At 41.5% G+C, this 14,197-nt stretch overlaps 1 pseudogene; it reads left to right on the top strand.

The window, feature by feature from the left end:
* Positions 1–5,834: 5,834 nt before the first annotated feature.
* On the top strand, positions 5,835–6,669 carry LOC102484278 (40S ribosomal protein S3a-like; annotated as a pseudogene).
* The last annotated feature ends 7,528 nt before the right edge of the window (positions 6,670–14,197 follow it).

Genomic DNA, 14,197 nt, shown 5'->3' with positions numbered 1-14,197 from the left:
GGATATTTTGTTATGAATGCCTTGTAATGTTGGGGAAGGAACATGCACTTTCCCTAGGTCCTCTCTATACCTTTGAGCTGCTATTCAGCCTTCTTTGAAAAGGTTGGCCATGAAAAATAAACTATATGTACATATTTTTAATTATTTTTTATTTTAATTTTTCTATATACATTCAATCATATTATTTAGCTTACAAAGTGAAGTTTCTTAATTTATTTATTCTATGAAGACACAGGCCTAGAAAGAGAGAAAGAGAGTCACTCCCAGCAGATGCTGTCGTCCACCCCCAATCTCCGCCAGCTCGGATTATGGGTGTGTGCACACCCAGTGTAGCCAGGGTCCCGAGATGCCAACCTACGACCTTCCCATTTGGGTCCATTTGTGTTGCCGCTGCATCATCACCTGGCCCCAGAAAAGTGGATCGTCTTATGCATACACCTGCATGGAGTGGGAAACAAGTCAGCTTTCTCCGACCACATCATAGTGCTTCATCTATGGGACTTTTTCTGTAATCCACAAAGCAGTCCCTAAAGGGTTCCTTTTTTCTTCATTCATGTGACAGAATTTTATTGAGCACTGACTGTGTGTTATTCTTTGGCAACATGTACAGATCATCTTGGGGGCATCTCATCAGTAAAGTCCTTATTCTTCTTTTCTCCTAAATCCCCAAATCCAGTTGGTCTCCTCTAAACATGGGGCATTGGAACAGACAGCCATGGACACCAGCTAACTGCCTGACATGGGCAACTAGCTGATGGACACTCTTTGTGCCTATTTTCATATTACATTGATAAAGTTCTGTGAGATCATTGGTGTAAAATATGTAGCATGTAGTAAGTCATTCAGTAAACAATGGCTGCTATCCTTATTTACAGTGTTATATTCTACAGAAGGGCTTGCACAGTGAGTAGAAGAAAACGTATAGCCCAGTCATTTGTTTATTCAAGGCAGTTGATGAAGAAAGGACTAATTAGCTCAGAGAAAGTGCCGGGTTACAGGAGGAGGCTGTTGGCTGATTCTCTAGGGTTAATTTAGCCATCATTCAGAATGGAGCTGCTAGTTTAGAGTGTGAAAAGAACCTGCTGCTTGTTGATAATTAGTCTGGATTTAATGAGTTATCAGGTGCTAATAACAGCCCTAGTGCAATATATCTTTTCACAGCCTTCAGAGGGTGTTCAGGATGTTTATTGGGTTCTCACTTCTCAGGGTTTATGTGGGTGGTAGAAGCTGATCTGAGGATGGTCAGATAGGAGGTGTCCACCTCCTCCAATCCTAAAGCAAGACACTTTAATGATGGCCACAGCAAGGCTATGTCCAGGAGGAGGAGAAATTACAAAGATTTTGTTTGGATGGGGACAAATTCTGGCCTTTCCTAATGGCAAGTGGCATCCCTGTGCTAGGGGGAGATGTTTCTTCTTATCAAATAATTCTGACAATAAGACAGTTCAGAAGAAAAAAAGAAATCCAACCTGGAGGCAATGTCAATGACTATCAATAGGTTACTGGCTAAATGCATTGTGGGACATCCATACTCCAGAATACAACACAGCCATTACCAAGCAAAGGTAGGTTTACACCAAATGGTGCCCAAGAGATAGGGGCTAATCTGTCCCAAAGGAAAGGGAAGGAGAGAGTGGAGGAAGGGAGAAGAAAAATAGAGGTAGAGGTAAAAAGGACGAGAGGGAAGAAAGAATAAAAGGGTAAGAGGAGCAAGGGAAAAAGAAAAAAAAATGAGAGAGAAAGACAGAATTTCTTTATAAAAGCTGATTTTCTTTTGCCCTGATTTGCAGGTTACTCCAGAAACCCTGAAAAATAAGATAGATTTGTAATGCAGGTGAAGGGGGTGGATTTTATATAGCACCACAAGGATAGATTACCCCAGATCGCTCACACTGGATTTGAGCACTAGGTGCCTGGAATTAAATGTACTAATTGAATGACAGAACTCTGGTTCAATATAAATCAACACCATTGATTTTTTTTTTTTACCTTTTTAAATTTTTATTTATCTATTTTTGGAGAGATTTTTGCTATAGGGAGCAGGCGCTCGCTAGAAAGACAGAGAGACAGGAAGCGAGAAATCGCACCCCAGGAGGGATGGCCATGCTGCAATCCCTTCTCCTCCATTCTCCTCTCGGGATCTTGGGCATGCACGCACACGTGCCTGGTGTGAATTTAAGTCACCGGGTCTGGGACTCGAACTGCGGTTGACTACGTGGCAGTCCAGCGACATAGCCATTATGCCAACTGCTGGTTCCACCATTGATCTTCTTATCTGGTTGTCTGTAGTATGACAGCTACTTATGAACCCACCACCAAATCCACCAACTAATGCTCACCGGTAACTTACGTTCACTAGAGTGTTCCTCACTTGTCTGAGGCAAAGCACTATCCTGGATCTTGTGTTTCTCATCCCCTTAAAGTTTTATCACCTATTTGTGTGTTCTCTTAATATATTAACCAGATACCAAGTTCAAGTTTTCTTATGTATGGGACATCTCTTCATCATTATCCCACCATTACATGCCTTCCCCTCCTCTGCTCCCCCAAGCCCTTCATTCTTCTCCAGATCACACGGGCTCACTCACTCTGGGCTGCACGCCCCAACTTGGGAGATGGGGTCCTATGCCTGCTTTGCTTCCTCTTTGGAGAAGAAGAGGTCTACCGGTGTTCTGGTGGTCATAGAGCGCAATGAATATGCTTCATCATCCAGTTAAGAGCTATGTCTCCTCTCCTTCATAGAACTTAGATTTTGTTCAGGGGATCCTGTTCTCCCAACTCTAGGAATGAATCCGGATGTGTTAAGCAAATTGGCATACAGCATTTGCCTGATGACTCTTGCGTTAGCATCCTACCAGAGGGTCAGCTTGCCTAATTAGACGGCAGGGGAACACTTACTGTCTTTGGCTGGGGGGGAGGGCTTTCTCTTTTGCTGGAAGTGAATAAGGAAGCATGTGACTCTGCTGGCTTTTAAAAAAGGCTTATTTCCTCCATGAACCCCAGAGAGAGGAGAGAGGAGAAAGAGAGAAACAAGGGGAGAGAGGATCCCCAACAGGGTATTGAGACCTTGATTTACCCTCCACTTCAGCCAGCCCCGCACGCATGTGCCCCGTGTACTGAGAGGTCTCTAAATGAGATCTTGGAACCTGTCCCTGTGCCATGGGGGTCAGCCTCATGGAACACTGTGCATTCCCACTGTGTTACCATCCAGCTCCTGGCCCCTGTGGCTTTTATAGCCGAATTGCAATCCTGACAGGACCTGGCTTTGGGATGAGAGTAACCAAGAAAGGCAGAGCAGGAGTTTGGGCAGAAGCAGATTTTTAACAATATCATAGAACAGGTGATCAGACTGTGTCAGAAGCTTGCCTTACCTGTGGGTTCCCACTTCTATCAGATAATGACTGTTCCTATTATTTAATCCAGTTTGAATCAGAGTTTTTAAATTATTTGTACCCTGCGACAGCTGTGCATGTGGGTTTGCACCTATAAATTCTCTATCAGTCAGGACCTACTGTGGTTGCAGATAATAGGAATTATAACCGTGAATGACTTAAACAAATGAGGGGATTTTCTTTTGTAACGAGAAGTCTGTAGGTATGCAACAGACTTGCTCAACTATCTTTCAGATGCTTGTTTCAGCCTTAGGCTTGCTGCCTCCTGGCTACAAGATGGCTGCAGTGTCTCTGAGTATCATTTCCACCCCCAGGCAGGAAGGCTAGGAAGCTGATGCCAGAAGATCTCTTTCTTATCAAGAAATCAAAATCTTCCTAAAAGTGTTCAGGCCAATTTCCATTTATTGTTAGATTTCACTGGTTAGAACTGGTCACATGGCCATCCTAAGCTATAAGGAAGTCTACAAAATCAATCAACTTGGTAAAAAAAAGAACAGGGTTGCCAGAATGGACTTGGAACAATTATGATTCATCATTGCGGGCTGGACTTATTGCTGTATGAACAGATCTGAATTTCTGCCAGTGAAGAGAAAAAGGGGAATGGTTATGGGAGGAACACCTCACAGTGCTTGCCACGGATGTGTTGAACATTTCTAGATATGTACAGAAGAAGCCGACAACGATGATCTATGTGAATAGGTTTGCTGTTTTGAGAGAACTTTTCTTTTCCCTTTTTAGCTTTTGTACTGGGTAATTCTATAATTTTTTTTTCATAGCAATTTTATTTATGGGCATAATAGACATTCACATTTTGGGGAGTCATCATGGATTTGAAGAGTTTTGCAACATTTTTTTTCTTTTTAAAAAATTAATTAATTTACATTTATTCACTGAGCATTGTCACAGCATACAAAACGTGATTTCCCATCCAGAATATGCTGCATAGTAGCTTAATCATACATGTTATCATCAATAATTTTCCATTTCTAGTTTCATATATATGTATGTACACTATATATGTTTCTCCCTACTTCTCACCCTCTGCCATTTCCCACCCTCCTCCCACACTATCTCAGGTGTCCATAGTTGTTTTCCACACCCCCCCACCACATTTTATTGATTCACAAAATTTCTTAAATAATCTAACTACTTTCAATAGCAAGCTCTACTGTTATATACATATCTATGAACATTTGTCTGACTTAAGGTGTGAAATTCTGAGTAGAATGAATATACTATAAGGTAGCACCTAGCTGATGCATAATTTTATGTTTGTAAGGGTGATTTTAATATAATGATAATGATAGGGATAATAACGATAAGTTTTGTAGTTAAAATTAAGACTCTTTAATAAAGAAACTGTTCCAGGCAATCTTAGATGCTGTAACAAGGTCAAGCAGACAGAGAATTTAATAAAATAAGATAGAGTGTATAAATAGGAGAATGCGAATGAGCGGGGAAGAGGTAGAGGCCGTAGGATAGTGGGTCACAATCTGTACTGTATGGCTTACAAGGTGAATGTTCTCATGGTGGCACCAACACACTGAAATGTAATTTTCTAGCTATCTGTTTGTCCCACTGCGTGAGTTTCCATGAGGAAAAGGGTCCCACATTCTCTACTCTCATGATCTCCCCAGTACTGAGGCGGGTAGTGTTTGCTTATAGCAGATACTCAAAAATACTTGCAAGACAGAATTGAACATAACTGCAGTACTCACTGAGCATGTTTGTGCTGGCTAATGTCCGTTGCATTGCACACGTTAGGTCATTTCATCCCTACAGCAAAGCTATGGGGCAAAAAGCAGAACCTAAAGCAGGGAGTTGAGATAGCTTGTCCAGAGTAACAGCTACAGCCCATCAGGGAAACACATTTCTCCCCATCAATATGATAAATGAAGACCCTCAGGCCAGAAGGAGGGACAATAGAATCCTTCGGGTTCAACCTACCTACTCAGAGACTGTCTAGTTTCCATTAAATAGTTTCCTAGGGCTGCTGTAACAAACTGCCACTAACCAGATAGCTTAAAATAACAGCAATTTATTCCCTCACTGTTCTGGGTAGAAGTCAAATGCCAGTGTGTTAGAAGGGCCACACTCCCACTGAAGGCTCTAGGGGAGAATCCATGACATGCTGTCCTCTGAGCTTCTGGGGTTGTCGACAACCCCTGGTATTCCTTGACTTGCAGCTATATCACTCTGATCTCTGCCTCCCCTGTCACATGGCCTTCTCTCTCTGTCTCTGTCTCTCTCTCTCTTTTTTTTTTTTTTTGGCTAAGCTCCCTCCAGTTTACTTATGTATTTTTTAATTTATATTTTTACATACTCCCACAAACATTTACTTTATATATCAAAAAATTTTGCTCATACTCCATAGTTCTTGACAGTTAATAAACAACTTTCAAAATTTCTAAAAAACTGCCTTTTGGTTCTCTGAGTAGCATCATGGCAGTTGGCAAGAATAAGCATCTTATGAAAGGCGGCAAAAAGGGAGCCAAGAAGAAAGTGGTTGATCCATTTTCTAAAAAAGATTGGTAAAAATAAAATAAAATAAAATAAAAATTAAAAAAAATAAAAAATATTGGTATGCGTGAAAGCACCTGCTATGTTCAACATAAGAAATATTGGGAAAACGCTAGTTACCAGGACTCAAGGAACCAAAATTGCATCTGACGACCTTAACGGTCATGTGTTTGAAGTGAGCCTTGCAGATCTGCAGAATGATGAAGTCGCCTTTAGGAAATTCAAGCTCATTACTGAGGACGTTTAGGGCAAAAACTGCCTGACTAACTTCCATGGCATGGATCTCATCCATGACAAAATATGTTCCATGGTCAAAAAATGGCAGACCATGACTGAAGCTCATGGCGATGTCAAGACTACTGATGGTTATTTGCTTCGTCTCTTCTGTGTTGGGTTTATTAACACAAGCAACAGTCAGATACGGAAATCCTCTTATGCCCAGCAACAGCAGGTGTGCCAAATCCAGAAGATGATGATGATGGAAATCATGATCCAGAATGTGCAGACAAATGACTTGAAAGAAGTGACCAATAAACTGATTCCAGATAGCATTGGAAAAGACATAGAAAAGGCTTGTCAATCCAACTACCCTCTCCATGATGTCTTTGTCAGAAAAGTAAAAATGCTGAAGAAGCCCAAGTTTGAATTGGGAAAACTCATGGGGCGTCATGGTGAAGGCAGTAGCTCTGGAAAAACTGCTGGGGATGAGACGGGCACCAAAGTTGAACAAGCTGACAGATATGAACCACCAGTCTGAATCTGTTTAAAGTTCAGACTTTTAATAGTGGCAAATAAAAATTCTTATTTGTGACAAAAGAAAATTCCTAAAAAACTGAGTTTTAAAGATGAATTTCAAAATATTTGTTATTTTTCATTGTGACTCTACAACAACAGATACAGTATGGTTTTAAATGTTTCAAGAATGATTTAATTTTACTTATTCATTCATTCTTTTTTTTTTTTTTTGAGAGCTTTTTGCTATAGGGCGCATGTGCTCACCAGAAATACAGAGAGACAGAGAGACAGAAAGCAAGAAATCACCCCCCAGTGAGGATGGCCATGCCACAATCCCTTCTCCTCCATTCTCCTCTGGGGATCTCGGGCATGCATGCACATGTGCCCAGCGTGAGTTTAAGCCACTGAGTCCAGGACTCAAATCATGGTCAAATACATGGGAGTCCAGTGACATAGTCATTACACCATTTGCTATTGAGTCCCACCAAGTCTGGGACTCAAACTATGGTTGACCATGTGGGAGTGTCCAGTGCCTTAACCACCACGCCACATACTGGCCCTGGTTTTAAATATTTTTGAGAAAATATTTACATGTCAACTACTCAAAGTTTTGAAAAGCAAACACCCAGCACACAATTCACACATGCACCTTCCCAATTTAGCCCTGCCTACCAAGTTTTCTGTGGTTTACCATCTGCTAGTAAAGATCAGACTCTTTTTCCTCCTTCAAAGTCTTCCTCGAGGTAATTCTCTGGTTGTGACTGCTCATTTGATATTTCTACTGATTACAATGGTGGGCTGGAAAAGTCCAGGTTGTTTTATGGTATGAATTATTTCATATGGCTTCTCTAATCCTCTCTGCCATACAGAAATGTTTATGGTGCCAGGTAATTTTTCCAAGAACTTCTTTTGGGTTTCTTGAGGTCTACCTTAGTTCTATACTTTTCTGGTCTTTAGATAGGACATTCCAGTCAAAATCCCGATAATAATATTTCCACTTTCTGATGCAAGGCAACAAGTATTATTGGACTTATGTGAATAACCTTTCTGCCACAAAATAAGAATACTTACAAATATTTTCCAATTCCAGAGGGGTCAGGAAGGGAGAAAAGTTCATGTTTCAATTTAAATGAACAAACAAACAAGCAAAATATTTTAACAAATTACCGAAACTATCAACAATTCAGAAAAGAGAAAAATCCTTAAATCTGGAAAACAAAGCATAATGTGAAAAAAATATCAGTAATGTTTTAGTCAAAAGTCATAAAAATCTTTTTCACCAATTCAGTCTCATGAAATTAATCTCTCTTCTGTTGAACTTGGAGTGTTATTGTGGTCCGATGTTTGTGTTTAAATCCTGGAAGTTAACATTCAACATTATTATTGATATTTCTGGACTTGTCCCTTGCATTAAGTTGGTTATTTTCTTGGTTGCTTTTTGTTCTCTTATTTCTGTCTGTGTGTCTTTAGTTTTCCTGTTGAAGCACTCTCTTCAGAACTTCTTGAAGAGCTGGTCTGGTGTTGGTAAATTCTTTCAGGTTTTGTTTATCTGAGAATATTTTTATCTTTTCTTTTCATGTGAAGGATAATCTTGCCAGGTACAATATTCTTGGTTGAAATTGTTTTTCATTTAACACTTTGAATATTTTTTCCCATTCTTTCCTTGCTTGCATTGTTTCTGATGAGAGGTTCGACATTAGCCTGATGGGATAGCCTTTGCTAGTGTCCTGACATTTCTCTCTTGCCAATTTTTGTATCTTGTCTTTGTGAATTTGGCCAGTCTGGCTATGATGTGCCTTAGAGAAGATCTTGGGTTAATTCTGTTAGGGGTACTTTGTATTTCTTGGGTCTGGATATTTGCATGCCTCTCCAGGTTTGGAAAGTTTTCTTCTAGGATTTCATGGAAGAGATTATTAATGCCATTATTAGTTTTTTGTTTGTTTGATTTTTGTTTTGTTTTTTGAGAAGTTTTTGCTATAGGGTGTGTGCACTCGCCAGAAAGACAGAGAGACAGAGAAACAGAAAGAGAGAAATCACCCCCCCTCCAGGGGGGATGACCACACCGCAATCCCTTCTCCTCCATTCTCTTCTCAGGTTCTTGGGCATGAATGCATACGCACCCAGAGTGAGTTTAAGCCCCTGGGTCCAGGACTCGAACTACGGTTGACTACATGGGAGTTCAGCGACATAGCCATTACGCTAACTGCTGGTCCCATGAGGAGCCTCTTTGATCAAAGGGAAGGGGTAGAAGGCTCATAGACTCAACTATTGGATGGTTGGAGAAACACAGTTAAGGAGTCAAAATCTAATTTTTTAAAGAACTATTTGATTTATTATTATTATTATTTTAAATTTGACCAGAGAGATACAGAGAGAGAGAGAGAGAGAGAGAGAGAGAGAGAGAGAGAGAGAAAGTGAAAAAGCAAGCTACCAGATCTAGGACTTGGACCATGGTCAGCTACATGAGAGTCCAGTGCCTCAATCACCACATCATCTGCCAGTCCCCATCACAATCTAATTTAACAGAGACCCAGAGAAAGAATTCTGGACCCAGCTCACAGGACAAGGCAGTGCCAGGACAAGCTCTCCCTCTCACTTCAGATATCTGTTCATCATGTTCTGATGCACTCAGAACCTGGTTCCTGTGACCTTGCCAAGCCCCTGAACTCGGAAGTGCTGTATAACCAGAAGCTGTTATTCCAATTCTTATTTGGGAGCCTGGGCATCCCACACAAGGGATGACTGCCCTCCTTCCTAGAGTTTCCTAGCCTGACTTTATGGGTCCTGAGGGGGAAAGTTTGGATTCATAGAAGTGCTGGAGGTGGACCATCAGGATGTGGGAGAAGGGAGGCTGTGGAGGAGCAGTCATGGTTTTCTATCCTTATTGTGATCAGAGCAGTTCAGTGTATTTCAGTCCTATTTAGATACACTTTACATTCACTAAAATGTACCCATTTTGGGCATACAGTTCCACGAGATTGAGCAATGAGGATACAGAACAAAGGTTCCCTTGCTCCTCTTCCAAGGTAATCTTTTACCCCCACCCTTACAACAAGAAACCACTGGGCCACTTTCTAATATGCTGTATTAGATCTTTTCTTTCTAAGAGTTTCATTTAATCACACAAGATGTACTCCTGTATCAGGCTTATTTTGCTCAGAATAATGCTTTGGCTGTTTGTCCATGCTGTGTGTATCAATTCTTCTTTCCCACTTAAATTTTTTTTTGCTTTGGCTGAGTGGTGGTCTACTTTATGAATATAAAAAATATCTTTACCCATTTACCTATTGAGAAAGATTTTATCTGAGGATATATTTATGTCATTAAAAAGCTTAAAAACCACAGCTCTGCCTTGATCCATATTCTTGAGAGTGATAGAGAACTCTCCATAGGCCATGATTTTTAGTGAGGAAGCAGGTTAGGCGTCAGGAGATTAGGTGGTAGGATGACTGAAAGGTCTTTGTGACCTTACTGAATATAGGACATGGCAGGCAGCCTCTGTGAAGGAGCTCAGTGATACCCATCTCCTTCATGCCCTTGGGAACTCTTTTCCCTTTAGTGTGGGTTAGACAGACTCTTTTCCAGTGAATTAAATGTGGAAGATATGATGGGCTTTCACTTCTGAGACTGGCTTATAAAAAACCTGGGACCAGCAGATAGTGTAATGGTTACATTGCTGAGCTCCCACGTAGTTGACTGTGGTTCGAGTCCCAGACCCAGTGGCTTAAAGTCACACCAGGCGCATGTGTGCATGTAAGCCCAAGATCCCAAGAGGAGAATGGAGGAGAAGGGATTGTGGTGTGACCATCCCCCCCTGGGGGTGATTTCTCGCTTTCTGTCTCTCTGTCTCTCTCTGTCTTTCTGGCAAGCACACGCACCCTATAGTGAAACCTCTCCAAAACAAAACAAAACAAAACCCAAACACCTATTACTTGGGTCTTGGATACTCTTTCTTGCTTTTTCTCTTGGATTGTTTGCTCATGGAAAGCCAGACACCATGTTGTGAGTCAGTCCTATGGTGAGGCCAATATGGTGATAGGTAAAGGCCTGCTAGAAACCACCTAAGTGACCTTGGAAGGAGATGCCCCCCCCGCCAGACCTTCAGATGAGAACAGTGTCCCATAACTTAAGTGCAATTTCATGAGAGCTCTCAAACCAGATGAGCTAAGCCCCAAATTTTGATCCATAGAAACTGACATAATAAATGTTGAGCATTTTATCCCACCAAGTTATGGGTCATTTCTTCTGCATCAGTAGATAACTAATACATACAAGGATAAGTTATTATGGCTGTTGTTATTCCTGTCACTCCTGTGACTTCACCCTTTCTTTTTTAATCTCAGGTTTAGCAGAGCCCTGGGAGTGCGTTATAGTAATAATCACCATGTAGTGAGCATGGAGCCAGGCGCCTTGCCAAGCACTCACTTTCATTTTCTCATTTAATCCTCACAACAACCCTGTGAGAGGGAACGGTAATTGTCTCTCTTTTACTGACTGGGAAAGCAAAGGTGGGAGAGGAGAAGATCTTTAAGATAACTCCAGCTTGTATAGGAATGAGCTGGGTTTGAACCCAAGCCGTTTGATTCCAGCGTCCCGGGTCTTGACCATTGTACCATCCTGACACCTTGGAGACCTGCCTCGCCCAGCCACCCACAAATGATGACAGCTCCCCAGTTCTGCTTAGCTCCTTTCTTGACAACCCTGTTCCACCTCACCCAGGGTGACTTTCCTATGAAAGATGTTAGACCATGTTACCTAGGTTGAGACCTTATGTGTTTCTTATATTTTCCCTTCTTCCCTTCTTTCCTTCCTTCCTTCCTTCCTTCCTTCCTTCCTTTCTCTTCAGCTCAGCAATGATTCAACTTTAGTCAAACAGAATCATAAAGGTTTTTTTTCTAGTCCTCACCCCTATCTCAGAAATTAAAGAATTTCTAAACACAATGAATGTTAATTTATATTTGAAGGATGAGCAGAGCAGTGAATGATTAAGTCTGCCCTTGGGACAGAAAAAGAGCCTATATTTTGGTCTCAGACCTGGGCTTGCATTCTGGCTCTGCTGCTCCTTGACCATGAAATCCTGGCCATGTGACTGAACTTCTCTGAGCTTTGTTTTCTCACCTCTAAGATGGGAACAAAATTTATTATATTTTAGAGAATGATGTGAGATAATCTAGATGGTATTACAGTGCCCAGCACAATATAATTACTTCATATATTATTATTGGTCTTGCTTCTTTTTTTTTTTTTTTAAAACTTTTTTCCTCAAAGGGTGCATGTACTTGCTGGAGAGAGAAAGCCAAACAGAGAGAGGGAAAGTGAGAAATCTCACTCCTGCCCAGGTAGGGAGTTGACTGTACTACAATCCATTTTCCTCTAGGGAATTGGAGCACACACACACACACACACACACACACACACACACACACGCCTGGTATGTGTCTGGTATGATTTTCAAGCCACCAGATCTGGGACTTGAATTGTGTTTGGCTATGTGGAAATCTAGCATCTTAACCACCTTGCCAAATGCTGGCCCTCTTGCTTCATTTAAAAAAATGTTTATTAATTTCTTCCATGAGTGAAAGAAAGAGAGAAAGCAAGAGAGAGAGAACCCCCAACAGAGTCCTGATGCCATGATCACCCCTCACTTCAGCCAGCCCTGGATCATGGGCACATGCATGTCTGATGTATTCAGGAAGTGTATTCTGGATGTGAACATGGAACCTTCTCACATATGCCAGCCTCATAGAGCAGTGTGCCCACTCTTGTTTGTAAATTATCAGCTGTCTTTTCCCAAAGTTCAGGAGCTCTTCCAGGGGAAAGACTACAGCATCAGCAGTCTCAGCCTCTGTGTAATCTTGGAGATAGACAATTCTGCAATGGGATCTGGGGTGTCTCCTCTTTCTCTGTCATGATGTACAAGGCCAGGATGGTGCAGAGGGTCAAGCACATGGCCTACGTAGTCAGAGAGGCCAGTTTTGAAGTCTTTCTCTTTCACTTTTTAACCAATTGGCTTAGGAAAATTATGAAAATTACCAGGCTCTTTGGTTAAAAAAAAAGTATGAGAATTGCTAAGCTCTTTGGTAAAACAATGGCTCTAGCTTGATAACATTGTGGTAAAGATATAATTGAGATAATGAAAGCAAACACAATAAAACGCTTAGCATGGTGCTGGCACACAGCGATCACCCAACAAAGGCAAACTGTTATTGTTATTCTCGTAGGTTTTACAGTCTAGGCATTTCATCGTCAACATTTTGGAAGCACTTGTAGGGATTTTTCCCTCCTGCCTCCGCAGCAGTGACCTGTTTGGAATAATAGAAGTCTCTCCTCGCCCTCACCCTTCCTCACCAGAGACTTTTCTTTTGCTTATTGAACTTCTATTCATGGATCCTTTGCCAGAGATGTAGACCAAGAATTCTTACTCTTTACAGATTTTCTTTCCTTAAAGATCCTATCCCACGCTGTCACCCCAGTGCCCTCCCTCCTCGCCAGCTCTCAGCAGCTGGCAGAATATGTTTATAGAAGAAGCTTTTCTTTCTCTTTTTAATAGCCTCCTAGGCTGCAACCTCCCAAATGAGAACCTCGTTAACCAGAAGGACTCTAGGCTACTGATTTATATTCTAGTCAGACTGAGAGGAAAAAAAGTTACAAAGGAAGAAAGAAAATGCCAACGTTATCCATGGACTAGTTCCAATAGCCTCTCTGATGAGAAGTGTATGCTATCTAGTCATGCCCTGGGTGCTGAGGGATTTCTTCCAGGTTTTGGTACTTGACCTATTACCTTTGGATCACATGCATTCTTTTTATATCTTGTGGGTTTGCTAAAAGCCAAAGTAACTGTTCCATACTCCTGCCGCTTAAATAAGAGATTTATTACTTTAAAATAAAAAATGCACCTGTTTTAACAGAATGTTCATGTCTCAGGGAAGAGAGGGTCCAAAATCACCATAACCTCAGAGGGTGGCTAAGGGCTCTCCTTCTATCTCCCCATCTGTCATTGTTGGGCTACGATGTCTTCACACGTAGTCATGTAAGGATCACAAAGCACACAGGCAAACATCTCTTGCGGTCAGGATTCTACTTAAATGGGTCAAGGCAGGCTTCCGAGAGGAGGTAGTACCTTTTTACCTGGGCTTTAAAAGTTGATGTCACAGAGAATGTGAGCTCTTCGTCATTATAACTCCTTTTCTCTTCCATAGTAGTAGAATCCCCAAACTTTAGCTAGATCCTTTGTTCTTGAGGGTAAAGATGACAGACAGTTCTGTAGAATAGTGCTTGGAATTATGCCCAAAATGATTTCCTCCTGTACACAGAGTCTTTGCAATGCGACTTGGTAGTTCCTCCCATTTAGAGTAGAATCTATTTCCCACATCGGGTCTATCTTGTGATCTGCTTTGGTCAGTGCAGGGTGATGGAGATGACATTGTACAGAATCTGGGGAATGGTCTCAAGAGACCTTGTATACTTCCACTCAACCTCTTGGAATTCTGCTCAGCCACCAAGTCAACAAGCCGGAGCTCGCCCTCTGAAGGTTAGGGTAGGTGAGCCAG

The sequence above is a fragment of the Tupaia chinensis genome, unplaced genomic scaffold, assembly GCF_000334495.1.
Source record: "Tupaia chinensis unplaced genomic scaffold, TupChi_1.0 Scaffold000182_1, whole genome shotgun sequence".
In the NCBI taxonomy this organism is placed as follows: Eukaryota; Metazoa; Chordata; class Mammalia; order Scandentia; family Tupaiidae; genus Tupaia; species Tupaia belangeri.
Note: the sequence above shows the minus strand (reverse complement) of the source record. Positions and strands in the feature narration are given on the sequence as shown.